Source organism: Xenopus laevis, chromosome 1S (genome assembly GCF_017654675.1).
Source record: "Xenopus laevis strain J_2021 chromosome 1S, Xenopus_laevis_v10.1, whole genome shotgun sequence".
In the NCBI taxonomy this organism is placed as follows: domain Eukaryota; kingdom Metazoa; phylum Chordata; class Amphibia; order Anura; family Pipidae; genus Xenopus; species Xenopus laevis.
Genome location: NC_054372.1, coordinates 927275 through 941958, shown reverse-complemented (window position 1 = coordinate 941958; position 14684 = coordinate 927275).

Here is a 14684-nt window from a genome sequence, read left to right as displayed (position 1 = left end):
AGCAGTAGATGTTGGTGGTATAAAAATATGGTGGCTCTTCAATGAACAGAGGAGAGATCCAAAAATATATAGAAATAATCTGTAGAGAAATAATAAACATTCATTTTTCTGTTTATTAATATTCACTAATGAATGAAGTAGCATGTAACATGAAAGTGTGAGAAAGGTTTGAAAGGTACCTTTTTTCTTGTTTGATTAAAATGATATCCTCTTAGCTATATCGGAGGCCTGACAAAGTCAGTATAGAGTGCTTGAAAAAGTAATTTCTTATAGAAAGAAGAAAGTACCCCGCATAAGCTAATTACTATACCATTGGTCACAAAATTAGATCTGAGTCTCCTCTTACCTACTAAACCTTTCTAATGGTGCGATTGGTGATAATCAATTAGGAGCCCACCTGGGTAATCATCTAGTTTATACTACCAGTAGGTCACAATTAAATACCGAAATTCATTAAATAAAGTGCAGTGCCATAAATACAATCAGGATCCCATTCTGAAATTAATTAGTAGTAGGCTGGAATCAACTTAATTAATTGGGATTTGATTTAATCTATATAAATGCACTGCACTTTAATTTAAAACAAAACAGCATAGTAATTAGCTTATGCGGGGTACTTTCTTCTTTCTATAAGAAATTATTATATCATATGACATGAAGGGTCATCTACAATGTCCCTGACATTGTGCAAAGTTGATAAAAGACTTCAATTGGCCTGTTTTTGCAACTCTGCGGAACATCTTCTGCGCCAATGTCCCAGAAAATGTGGATGATGATGGTGACTGTGATGACATATCTTCCAAATACTCTGCTCCAGCAGATCTCCAGAATGTTTGCCATGTTATATTTTACTTAATAATACTTAATTTCTTAAATGCAGGCTTTGGTTTTCCTTTTTTAGTAAAGCCTCTTAGAAAATTACACCAAGAAATGTACTTAAAGCGATACTGATGCGTTCCATAGGCTGATCACGAATGAAAACAGGAATTCGGCCTGTGGAAGGATCGATCCGCCCCCAGCCCAGCGTCACTGAAGCAACCCGGAAGATCTGTTAGTGGTGTCAGCGGGTCGGCAGCACACAGTTTCGTGGGGCTGGGGGTGGCTTTGAAGGGGGGGTTCTGGGGAATGATTATGGGTGCAGCATTTACTTGATACTGACACGTTCCTATAATTTTTATAGGAACATGTCAGCATCACTTTAAACAAAATCCATACCTTGTGTTTGTAAGCAGACAGTTCATAAATTCTTATCCTTTAGATTTATCCGTGTTTCGTCTTCTTTACAATTTGATAAAAATAAACAAATGATGTGATATTATATTTTAATTTGTGACTCTTCAGCTATTTTATGGTCCAACGGTGGGACCAGTGTTGTATATTAGCTCAGTAGTGGGACCAGAGGATGAGCCAACAGAACCTTAGCTATAATACAGATATGTTGTATCATTTCAAAAGTTAAAAAGGGAAAATATCGGACTCTTGCTACTTTACACAAAAATTCACTTTCTGGAGAGGAGGTATCAATTTACCAAATTGAGAAACAACTTTGTAGAAAAAAAATAGTAAAAAAAAAAACCCCTCTCTCCACCTCCAGACCCATTCCCAGTCTTTACCTACTGGTGCTGTGTGCAGTTATCATTAATTTAAATGACTTGAACTGTCATCATGGGTGTAGTTCATTAGTAATAAATCAGTACTTGAATATATTGTAAATTAATTGATTAGAGTAATAATTGCATGTGGAGAGAAAGTGCTGTGTGCCAATTAATTACCTAAATTGATTTTTAAATAGATACGTAGGAAAACAATAAATTGTACACCTTTAAAAATTGATTTCCTTAATTTAAGGTGTGAGTGCTAGTACTAATTGCAATCTCAGAGTGATTCAAAAATTGATCAGGATTAGTTATAAAAAGGATTAAATTCTTCGGGGTTAAAAAAAACGAATTCATTAAATCATTAAAAAAAACTGCATTTAAGAAATTAAGGGGTGCGTTAAAAATATTCGCACAATATATAGACAGAATTTTCGCAAAATATGTTATCGCCAGTTTACTAACCTGCGGTAAATATAAATTTGCGAATATTCTTGCGCAAGAATAATTGTTCGCCAGTTATCGCATTCGCTGAAAATAACGCTACGTACACATTAACGCATGGTTTACTAAACAGCGAAATGTGCTAAAGACAAAATTAACGCCAGAATATTAGCAAACTTTTACCGCCACCTATGTAGTGGCGTAAAAGTATTTTTTTCGCCAGAAAATTCTCAAGGGGCAGGAAATATCCCATAATACTTATTTTTTTTACCCATCATTCTTTGCTGACAGGAGAGAGAGATCTGTAGCTATTGCTGACAGGATGTTTTGGCTTCTGCTTCTCTCTGGTGCAACAGCAGCAGTTTCAGCTCAGAGTCGTATTATTGGCAGCGGCATCACAGTCCAAGGTTTCGTCAGCCTCTACACTTTTTGGTTTCATTGGGATTGGCTACATTAAACTGTGCATTTCTATGAAGCAAAGAGATTGACTGGTATCATTTCTTGTTCCTATGATTCTATTGGCAGAAGGGTTTATATGATGCAGACATGTTTGATTGGTATTACTCTGGTGATGTTGTTGGATGGTCTAATCATCAGTCAATAAAGTTTATGAGTTTTGAAGATGCATTTCTGGCCATAAATGTCACAGTAAAAATTGCCATAATAACCGCCATAAAACAAGACTATTTTATAGCATAAATATTTGCAAAAACTAAATTTTTCGCCAGAAAATTCGCAACTCGCTAAAATTACCGCTAATGTAAGCTGGTTCCTTAACATAGTTACCGCAAGTGATCGCAATGACTTCTGAGCGCATCGCTGTTTAGTAAACTTAGTCGCTGCGAATATTCTGGCGTAAAAATATTCTCAGCGATAACATGCGGAAACTTAAAGTCAGATTTACCGCACTTTAGTAAACGGACCCCTAAGTAGGAAGAGGAAGAAAGTGCAGAAGTGGAGCAGTCCCAAGAAGCTACTGCCTGATTGATTTCTAGGCCCTGGGACCCCACACGGGGAGAATGTAGGACACTGGAGACTGTGGTCACAGGACTACCTTTCCATCTCAGAGGAGAGCGAATTTTCCCTGAAAGTCCACAAATAACCCAGTGCCATATAATAAAATGAGGTTGAGGGAGTTTAAATGCAGTAAAGGTAAGGCTAGGTTGTTCAGTCAAAATCAATTTGATTAAAAGCAAATTCAGGAAACAATTCAGTTTTCTAAATGAAAGTCGTTCTGCCAACATGCGTTTCACCTGGGCTTTGTCAAGGCAACAACTTTTTAAAAAATTAGCTTTCCTCTGAGATAGAAAGGTAGTCCTGTGATCACAGTCCCCAGCACCCTACTTTCTGCCTGTGTGGGGTCCCAGGGCCTAGAAATCAATCAGGCAGTAGCTTCTTGGGACTTCTCCACCTCTTTCTTCCTCTTCCTACTTAATTTCTTAAATGCAGGTGTTAGTTTTCCTTTTTTAGTGATTTAATGAATTAATTTTATTAACACTGAAGAATTTAATCTTTTTTATAACTAATTCTGATCAATATTTTAATCACTGGCAATCTGAGATTGCAATACAATTTTAAAGGTGAACAATTTATTGTTTTCATATGTATCTATTTAAAAATCAATTTAGGTAATTGGCACACATCACTTTATCTCAACATGCAATTATTTAAGCACAAGCACTTTGTCTAGTCAATTAATTAATTTATAATATATTCTTTTGCATTGATTTATTACTAATGAACTACACCTGTGATGACAATTTGTCAGTACCGCTGCCGTCGGGAGCACACAGCGGCGGGTCTTTTCCCGGCAGGCGGAATCCAAAATGGCGGTGCCCATAAGGCCATGTGGATCCGGCGCGATGATGTCATCGCTGGCGCCAAAAGTTTGAATAAAGGGCACCTCTGACTTTGCATCATCGCCCAATTATAGGTTTCTTGTGCTATAGAACCTGGGTGTATTATTGTACTGTTGTTATCTTGATATTGATCCCTGCCTGCTCTGGACCTTGACCCTTTGCTGCCTGCCTTTAGAACCTTGCCTGTGACCTGACCATGCCTTCTGTTAACCCCCTCGGATACCGCAATCTTGGACTCTTGTTTCTGGCTTCCTCCTTGGTCCGGACTACTCCCTTAGGGAGCCGCTAGGCCCCTTGACACAATTCAAGTCATTTGAATTAATGATAATTGCACACAGCACTTTGTCAGTAGGTAAAGACTGGGAATTGGTCTGGAGGTGGAGAGAGGGGTTTTTTTACAAAATTTTTCTACAAAGTTATGTTGTATAATTTCTTCATGCTATATATGTTATACATTTGATTCTACAGATAGTGGTACTTCTGCATAAGGCACCATATGCTGTAATGTGTGGTGTTTATTGACACCACAAATTTTCTACATTTTTGTAAAGCTACAAAGAGAATGGCACAGACAATGTTTTTAAATTATTTATTTGCAGAATTTTCCCAAAGAAAAGCATACATTATGCTCCCAGCAGGTTTGCTTCAGAAAAACAATATTACACACACAACAAACTTGTTTTTTGCAGCATAACAAGACAAAAAAAGAAAAAAAAATTAAAACCTTGCCTTTCTTTTAATATAATCTTCTTTTCATCTTGTCAGAAGATATTAAAATATGATCTCCTTGTCAGCATCAGTAGGTATAAATATGGAACAACCTTGATTAATTTGCTAATATTCTAAAGGTTAAAGCTAGGTTTAGTAATATTTAGGGTAATATTTACTAATTTTTTTTCAATAGATTCACATTCAACCTAACACCCATTGACAAATTGCCTTAATTTATCAAACAATTCAAATTGTGTGACTTTTTCGAATTTGACGTCTGAATGATGCCGCAATTTTCTCGGATTATTGAACCAGTGCAGATCACAATGGGAAGAAACATCTTCTAATTGTAAAAAGGACATCTGCCGTTGACTTCTAAATGACTATGACAGGTTTTAGCTGGAGTTTTTTCAGATTGTTAGCAGCTTTGGAGTATAATAAATCTCTAAAAAGTCAAAGTTTTTTTTTTCCCTGTAAAAATTCGAGTTTTCCCCCTTTAAAAACGTGACTAGAAAAACTTGATGTTTAATAAATAGGCTCCTTAAATTTTGGTTAGGCTAAGGTCTCATAATATGATTAGAAATGGCAAAAGCTTCATCTGCCACCATAACATGTAGAATCACTGGTTTATGTGTAGCCGGCAAATGTTTTCATCCAGGAATCTGAAGCTGACTATTCTGGATACTTTGACACAAATTGGAGGAGACTACAATCTGCACTGCTTCCATGACCTCCAACATCAATGATAGTGAAATAATTATTACAGTCTGCTAACAAAAGTATTGAGAATTTTTTTGTACTAGAAAAACTTGGAGCCAGAATGAGGTTTTTTTCTTTTTTACAAATGATTTCCCCAATTGGGAAATGTTTTTTTTTTCTTTCATAAAATTCCTTCTATAACCACATTCTCTGATGTTTCAGGCATCCCAAGATTCTTTAAAACACTCCAAGAATTTGGCATGTGTCTCTAATGATGGGTAAAATTGTAGCTTTTCCAGTTAGGTAATAAAGAGAGAGACCTTTGTTTTCAGTTGGAAGAAACGTGCATTGTTTTACCAAGATGTATGCCATTTATAGACCCCAAAACATACCTTGGGCATACTAATTTTATGGGGTACACTTCAACTACTTCAAAAACACAATCCCTGTTTTATGTGTGGTAAAAGTTGCAAAAACAGTGGGCTGACCCCTGAAAACCATATATTCACGGAACACATTTTCTTGAATCCAAAATAGGTAAATACTGTATGTCTCCAAGCAATCACAACAGCAAAACTTTGCTAAAATTTGTATTTTTGATGACATTTCTGAAATAAATATTCTGAATAAATATTCTCAAAATAAAAGCCAGAAATATATTAAGCATTTTGACACCACTATGCAAAGTTTTACCTATGGCATGGAGGGACCCTAAAATAACCATGAATTAATTTCAAATTAACAATTTCTATAAATTTGATAGGAATTTGATGTACTTACATGGTGAATCCTGTATTGAAGAAGCAAGGAAAAATTAATACAATTGTGAACTAACAAGTCTCTCAATCTCCAGGTCCTTGAATAGAAACAACCCCTTTAATTCCAAGAAGGCAATCCCGCACAATGACAAGAGATTAGCAGGAACTTTCAGGAAATTAAAGCTGTAGGGTAGGTAACTTGGTTGGAGATATGTGGTCTTAATAATGATGACCTTTTTCCAAAGCGGTATTGGAGAAACTTTCTTCACTAGATGAACCACTTCACGGAGAAGGAGAAACCAAACAGTCGGAGAATCACAGGGACCCTTGAAAACTCGAATAGGTATTCAGGCCTGGATTTAGGAGCCGATAGATGATATAAGCCCCCACAATCTTAAAGTCCAGGCAGCAGATAATAGAAGGTTGAGTAACTTGTAACTCACTATTAGGCAGGAAGAGGGAAACTTGAGCCTTTGCTATGGAGAATCCTCTTGGTAATGGTGCAGACAAGGAGTGAGAACAGCCAAGGTCAGGAATGCGCTGAGTCAAACCTGAGAATCCATCCAGCTGGGCAAAGGTATCAAGGAGAAGAGCTGAAACCAGAGTCGAGGACAAGTCGAAAATCATGACCGAAGAAAATCACTTTGAACACGGAGACGCTGAGGTTATTTCCAGGTAGATGTAAGTATAACTGTGCAGCTTCACTGTGCCTGCGCATATCTTAAATAGCCAGGGGGAAGGTGGCCACAAGCTCCGTCGTGGAGCTGCAGCGCCTTATACAATATGGCTGCTGCAAAATAAGCACCCTGTATGCATTTTATGTTTCATAAGAGCCCTAAGGTTAAGAAGACCCCTAAAACCATATATTTTGGGATCGTACTGTACACATTCTGAAGAAACCAAAATTGTTAAAGATGTATTTCCACTCCAAATGATAAAACTGCAAAGCGGCAGTTTCCATGATATTTTTTAAAATCATCTAAAATATTGCAATTTGCCAGATTTAGCTCAATTTCTTACATACACAGGTAAAACCTCCTAAATATGAATACCAAAGGTCTCCCCATGCATCCCAAACAGCAATGGAGGACTGAAGCCTCGTGTGGAGGGGACCATTAACTAATATGAGAGAGACCATTAACTGTGACGACTGTAGGTCCTACATGTTTGGCAGTTAGTGCCTTTTCCTGCCAGAATAAAAAACATACATGCTTGGCAGGTAAAGGGTTAAAGTTGTGTTTGTATTGAACTAGTATGGGCATTTCTGCATCTATCCCCAAACCTTCAATTAACCTTTATTAAAAGTATAAGTGGATAAATGTAATACACTGGAATGTTTTTTGATGACTTTGATTTCTCATACAGATGCCACTCAGCAGACTATGGCTTTCCCTCCATGTTGTTAGTCAATGTGCCATTGGTGCAGTTGCAGTTTATATGTATCTGGCACATGATGTAAAACACCAACAGTTACATTTAAAAAAAATAAATTACAAATAACGGCATTTTCATAAATGTAGAGGTGACATAAAATGAAAAGTCATAATATGATAAATAATAAATAATGTTGGCAGGTTATGATATTATACAGAACCACAAGCCATAGATTTGCCGGAGGGATTTGTACAAAAAAAGAAGATATTGTTTTTATGGCAGAGCAGAGATAATTTTAGTTAAATGTTCCATTCCCAGAATAAAGCAGAGCTCCCCCGGTGTCTGTGTCTATATTCAGTCTACTGGATAAATCCTCTGTCTGTTCTCTATAAAATGAGGGTTGGATTAGCCGGGCCCCTTAACTCTGTTCTACACATGCAGCCCAATCCTGGGGCCCCTGTGTCTCTTTGTGCCACTGACTGTTGCTGCTGCTACTGGGGAAATGTGTGGATTTACTGCATTGTTTTAGTGTACCCTGAGCTTTATTGGGGTGCAATGCTGGGATCCAATGCTGCATCTAAGAAAGTACTGAAAGTGCTGATCTGTATTATAACCCTGTGTGTGTGGCCCTGCAGATCTGAGTTTATGGCCCCTGCCTGTCGCCTGCAGATCATTAAAGCAGTTGAGGAATATGAATATATCCAGGAAGGAGACATCATGATCGGAGGGGTGATGACTGTAGATTTGGCTGTGAAAAACTTCAATTTACCATGGGACCAATCTACATTTACAAACAAACTCATGTGTACTGAGTAAGTATTATTCTTGCAGATACTCAGGGAAAGAAAGGGTTAATTGTCTGACATAAGGGGAAGGGCTCTCTGCCTGGATTTGGGGATGGGAACATGTTGGTATATTAATGGGATATTCCGATTATTACCAGCAAATGCGATGTTGCAGTTTGATTGAATTCTAATGCTAATTCTCTTTCCTAAAAGAAACTTTTGCAAAGTGGAAGCTTTGAGGTGATCTTTGGAAATGTCATCAAATTACCAATTTTAGTAAAGCTTTGAGGCTTGCTAGTTTTGGGTAGAAAGACTGTGTACCCATTTTGAATTTGGGGGAAAAAGATATGGCTTTCTTGGGTGAATTGATTTTTTTTTGTGGGTTTACTCTCATAAAATGCAGTAAATATGTTGATTTTTCAGTAACTGGAAATGACAGAGCACATGGGGGTACTTTCATTTAGGGGTCCCTACATGCTTCATACTTGGGTAAACCTCTGTACATTGTACATTGAACTGTTCAGTGGACCCTTGGCATTCACATTGATATTCACATTTACCTTGTTATCTTAACATTAATAGGAGATTAGATGCTATAGATTCTTGGGGGCCTATTTATTAACCCTCATTTTTTTATGGTCAGTGGAAGAACTCAAATTTTTGGAGGTAAAAAGAGAATCCAAAATTTTCAAGATTTATTATGATCCAAAGCTGCTGAAAATTCAAATCTAAAAATACTCCAGCAAAAACCTTTCAAAGTCATGTAAAAGTCAAAGACAGATGGAGCCTTTATTAATTGGAACATGTTTTTGCCTTAATGGATCTCGAAACTTATTTGCGATAATCCAAATGATTTGAATTTTTCAGACGACAACTTGGAAAAGGCATATGATTTGAGCGTCAAAACAAAAACTATTCGAATGAAAGCACAATTTTGTCTAAACTTTTTCTAGTTAACTTTCTGGTAAATTAAGAGGATTCAGGTTGGGGAGTTTGGTCTAATTTTATATAGTGAGAACAAGTTGTGTCTTAGTGAATAGGCCTATAAGCTTTGAGGTCATTTTTCAAAAAAAAATCAAAATTTTATAGAAATGGGATTTGGGAAAACATTGCAACTTGGTAAAGTGGAGTAGAAAAACATATTTACATATTTTGGATTGTCAGAATCTGTTCTTTCTAAAAATGTAGTGTTTTCTAGGTAAAACCTTCCCTAGTACAATTTTTAGCCCTGAAATGCAAAGTACACAGATTTCTAGATCAGTGCTTTAGACTTTTTTGTAGGGTACTGCTGGGAGTTGTTCACCTATACAAATGTGAAAACGATTCATATTTTGTATTAGCATGTTCAGGGGACATGGGCGTTTCCCAATCAGTTGTATTTTCTTGCATAAAATAATGTTTCTGCTATATGTGGTTATATTATGGAAAATATGATTTTTTTTTTTTAAATTAGGATGTCTGGCATGGGAACCTACATTTGGATGGTATCTCAGATAACTGGGATCAAAGCAGTAAAATAGCTGTAAAGCCAAGTATAAGCTCTCAAAGATTGTTACTTCTGCTTGGAAAATGTTTATACTGTACATAAAACTATCTCTAGTGATGTGTGAATTTGTCCTATTTCGCTGAAAGTTTTGCAAAAAGGCAAAAAAATTCAATGGGCCTCAAAAAATGTTTTCAGTGTGACAATTTTTTTTCTCCAAATGCATTACTTTGAATGACCGGTTTTTTGTTGCAGCGTTTTTTTTTGTTGAGCAACCTTTTTTACCCACGGTGAAACTGAAAAGATCACTGCAAATCTTACTATAGCAAATTTTTCTGCTCATCACTACCTATCTCTGATTTTTTATATATATATATATATATTTTTTTTTTTTTTTTTTTTTTTAATGTACTTAAATTATATAAGTTAAGGTTATTTAATCCATAAATGTTACTTAGCTCATTAGATATGTGATTATGTCCACAAAAACTGCCAAAACTGGATATTTAAAGAGACATGCAAGATAGGGAAATACAGACTTTGTGATATAAGAGATACAATTGAGATAAGAGATATAATTGTTTATCAAGATCCTCACTATAAATGAATAAAGGATGTTTATCATGGGGAGGAAATTTTTTCATTGTGTTCCTCTTGACCAAACATAAGGTGAGTAAAGAGTATAAGAAAAACTCACCCAATTAAAGTGTTTTTTAGTTTGATGTAGACATGTAGTGATATTCTGTAACAATTTGCAATTGGTTTTCATTTAATATGTGAAGTTTTTTGGTTATTTAGCTTTTTATTCTTCAGTTTGCAATTTCAGCCATGTGGTTGCTTGGATCCAAATTACCCCAGGACAGTTCTGAGTGAATTAATATAAATTAGCAATAATAACAATACATTTGTAGCCTTACAGATCATCTGCTGGGGAGAGTTAGAAGAATACAAATAATTCAAAAACTATAAAAATGAAGGCCAATTGAAAAGTTGCACATAACCAAAGTGAAAAGTACTGGGAAATATGGTCACCTTGGGAAAGATATATGAAATCATTAAACCCTTAAGGAAAAACATTAGGCTGCATAGTATATTTGCATACAGAGGATTAGTTTGTAACCAACGTTATGTGTACTTGATGTTATAAGTAGATATATGTGAATATTATGCCCAATTACCCTCTTTTCCCCTTTCCCCCTTTCCCCCCCCTTTTTATTTTCTGTACCCTATCCCCAAAAAATATCTATAAATAAAGAATTATAAAAAAGTTGCTTAAAATCTGCATTATTCAGTTCCAGCCAACAGAATTTAAAGTACTTGGTGGACTTGCGATATGCTGTGGAGCAAACTAACAAGGATCCAGAGCGGTTGCCCAATGTGACTTTGGGGTACCATATATACAATTCCTGTGGGAGTTCACTGAAGGCAGTGAGGAGTGTATTACAGATATTATCTGGTACCAGGGAGCCGGTTCCCAATTACTCCTGTGTGGGAAAGAGAAACATTGCTGGATTTATTGGGGATCTCACCTCAGAGACAACTCTACCCATAGCCCAGATTCTGAGCCTGTATCGATATTCCCAGGTGAGAGAAACAGAGTTTATTCTGGAAAAAAATTCACAGCCGGGAAAAGCCCAAATCTCATTGACAAAACAGTAACCTTTTTATTAAGGGGACATTACACTACTTTCCTTTTGTTACACATAAATGGGCAATATCTAATTATGACTAATTATAACTAATAATGTGAACGCATATATCGTTTAGCTAGAATTAGTATCAAAAACACCAATGGATGAAAAGAATTAAGTCTTATTTGGTCTCAAAGTGAAAAACTCACCAGTTTAAGGAAGAGGTCCAGGTGCACTGCCCTGAACCTGCAGCTGATGTATGTAGAGATTGAGCAGTCACTTCTAGAAACCAATCTTCCAGGCAGAATTTTCCGTTAAAAAGTATTTACTTTATTGAAGAGAACTAGGACACAACCTGACGCATTTCGTATCAACAGGATACTTAATCATGGGCTCTATGATTAGGTATTTTGTTGATACGAAACGCATCAGTGTAGTGTCCAAGTGTCAGTGTAGTGTAGCGTCAGGAAGCCTTTTGAAAAAGTCGAAGGACGAAACGCGTCAAGGCTAATACGCCATCACTAAGCGCCTGAGGTTTACACGCGGTGGGAAAAGACGCCGGTGAATTTTCGCACCGAAATATCAACAGCTTGTAGACTCTTGGGGACGCTGAAGCGGTGATTATGGGAGACAAAATATTTTATGCGATTTTATTACTGGAACATTGTGAGTGCATTTTTTAACATTTCTTTATTAAAGATGTTTACAATTTTACACTATGTCAGTGAATTTCCATAGTGGGATGAAGCTTTGGAGCCGCATGTAAAATCCGCTGCTGATATCTATGCCTCTTTTCTGCACAATATCCCTTAAACGTTCGTGAGTTCCCCTCTATACAAATCTGTATGAGATAAAGTCTGGGATAATACGTTGGAGTGGATACAAGGGACACTTTTACTTATTTATTTAGTCTATATGCTAATCACATAAAGGTGTGTGTACACATTTGGAAAATACTACACCATATTGGCGGAAATCTCTCTTTTCTCTTTTATTCTTTTTCTCTGTTTTTCATGGATCTGACCTCGTGCTGTGAGCGCTGGTTTTCCTTTGAAACTTTGAATCTTTAGTGTAGCGTCAGTGTAGTGCTCTTCAATAAAGTAAATACTTTTTAACTGAAAAGTCTGCCTGGAAGATTGGTTTCTAGTAGTGCCTGCTCAATCTCTACATATCGTATAGCTAGCTCTAAATTAAATGGACTTGCTGAGTAAACATGTTTAATGACTTATACAAGCAGATTCTCCACCTGGTAGTGTATTCTATGGAATCTGAACCCTTAAATGAACATGAAACCTGTTGAGAAAGGTCATACAATGACAAAAAGTATGAAGAAGACATCTTGCATCTTGGGCATCTAATGAATCCCAAAACCAATAAGGAACATAGATGTGAAGAACCTGCTGGTTAGAGTGATCCAGCTGGAGACCTGATGAGAACTCCATGGGGCACAGACATAAATGTACTTCTGTAATATAATGGAGCTTACAAAGCAATAATAGATGTCATGCCAAAAGATAATTTGACTTTCTTTATGGGTGACAAATACCCCCATTTATATTTAAGGGTTCCCTGTTTCCAAACTTCTCAATCTTAACCTCCTCCTATGGGCTCAATTAATGAATCTCAGCCCCCACCCAGGCTGATATTGTTAATGTCTTTAATAGGGTCTTGGATGATTTATTGGACAAGCAGAAATTGAAGGTTATATTGATACTAAAATTATTATTGTTTTAGCTAGCATCATAATATATAGTTTATGAGCATATGGAGGGGCCCATGTGAGTGTGTGTATGGATGTGGGTCTTTTTTTTAACCTAACAACTATGTAACTATATAACTGATAACAATACACTATAGATTAATATTGATTTAGTTCTTACAGTGGAATCTAAACCCATTGTATTCTACAAAGCTTATCTGCTATGTAACCTGTGCATTTTCTACATTTTAAGATTGAATTGCTACCTCTATGGCTACACAGCAATACTGGAGTTTCTGAAGCAAAAAAACACCACTAATACCACTACTGTACACTCATTAATCTATAGTATCTCTGACCACTCTACACCCTTTACTTTCCTCTGTGTTCAATTACTGACCTTGAACTTGCTGTATCTTCCTACAGTTAACAACACAATCATCAACATTTTGGACAGCTCCCCTCTCTACACACCACCCATGTTGTACTACCTGCAACCCTGACTTACACCAATACAAAACTACCCCACAAAAATTGAGGGATATGTTCTCTTCTCCAAATATGTCCTACTTTTCCCAAACAAAACTTTAACAATTTCAACTCCTTGTTCCATTTTCCTACCCACCCTACTGCCTACTCTCTACTCTCACTTTTTTAAGACTTTCTTAGTTCTTTTATTGCTAAAATTAAAAATATGTGCAAGGAAATAATGCTAAAACAAAGAACAGTGCTCTTGCATACATCCCTCAGCTGCTTCAATCTCATCCTTCTCAACAATAACAAAATAGACCATCCATATTTGCTTCTTCCATCTTACCCCTGCTCTCTTGACCTGCTCTCTTGATTCTCATTCATGCCCACGTCATATCTCATATAGACTATATAACTCATTGCTCTTGTGTTTAAACTGACACCACCACAATTTATCATGCTGCCCAACTGAACCTTTCTCCAACTCTGACCTTCTCTGTTGGTCTAAGTCATTACAGAGAATCTTATGTATGACAAAGTACACCCTGAGATGTAACCTTGGGTCTGCACATGACCTCCTCCTCTGCTCCTCTCTCACTATTTCTCACTCCTGAACCCAAGTTTTATTTCACGCTGCATATATCCTCCTCCCTCCTATTAGACACTCCCAGAACCTCCGGGCTTTGAAATGATCGCTTAAGATGCAACTTTACTTTGGGCCATAATATAGTTACATAGTTAAATTGGGTTGAAAAAAGACAAAATCCATCAAGTTCAACCCCTCCAAATGAAAACCCAGCATCCATACATACACCCCTCCCTACTGTCACATAAATGATATATACCCATATCTATACTAACTATAGAGTTTAGTATCACAATAGCCTTTGTATTATGTCTGTCCAAGAAATCATCCAAGTCCCTCTTATAGTCATTAACTGAATCATCACCCGGCAGTGCATTCCCCAACCTCACTGTCCTCACTGTGATCAACCCCCTACTCTGTTCCTTTAAATGAAACTTCTTTTCCTCTAGTCTGAAGGGGAGGCCTCTGGTACGTGATTCTCTTTATGGGTAAAAAGGTCCCCTGCTGTTTGTCTATAATGTCCTCTAATGTACTTGTAAAGTCTAATCATGTCCCCTCACAAGCGCCTTTTTTCCAGAGAAAACAACCC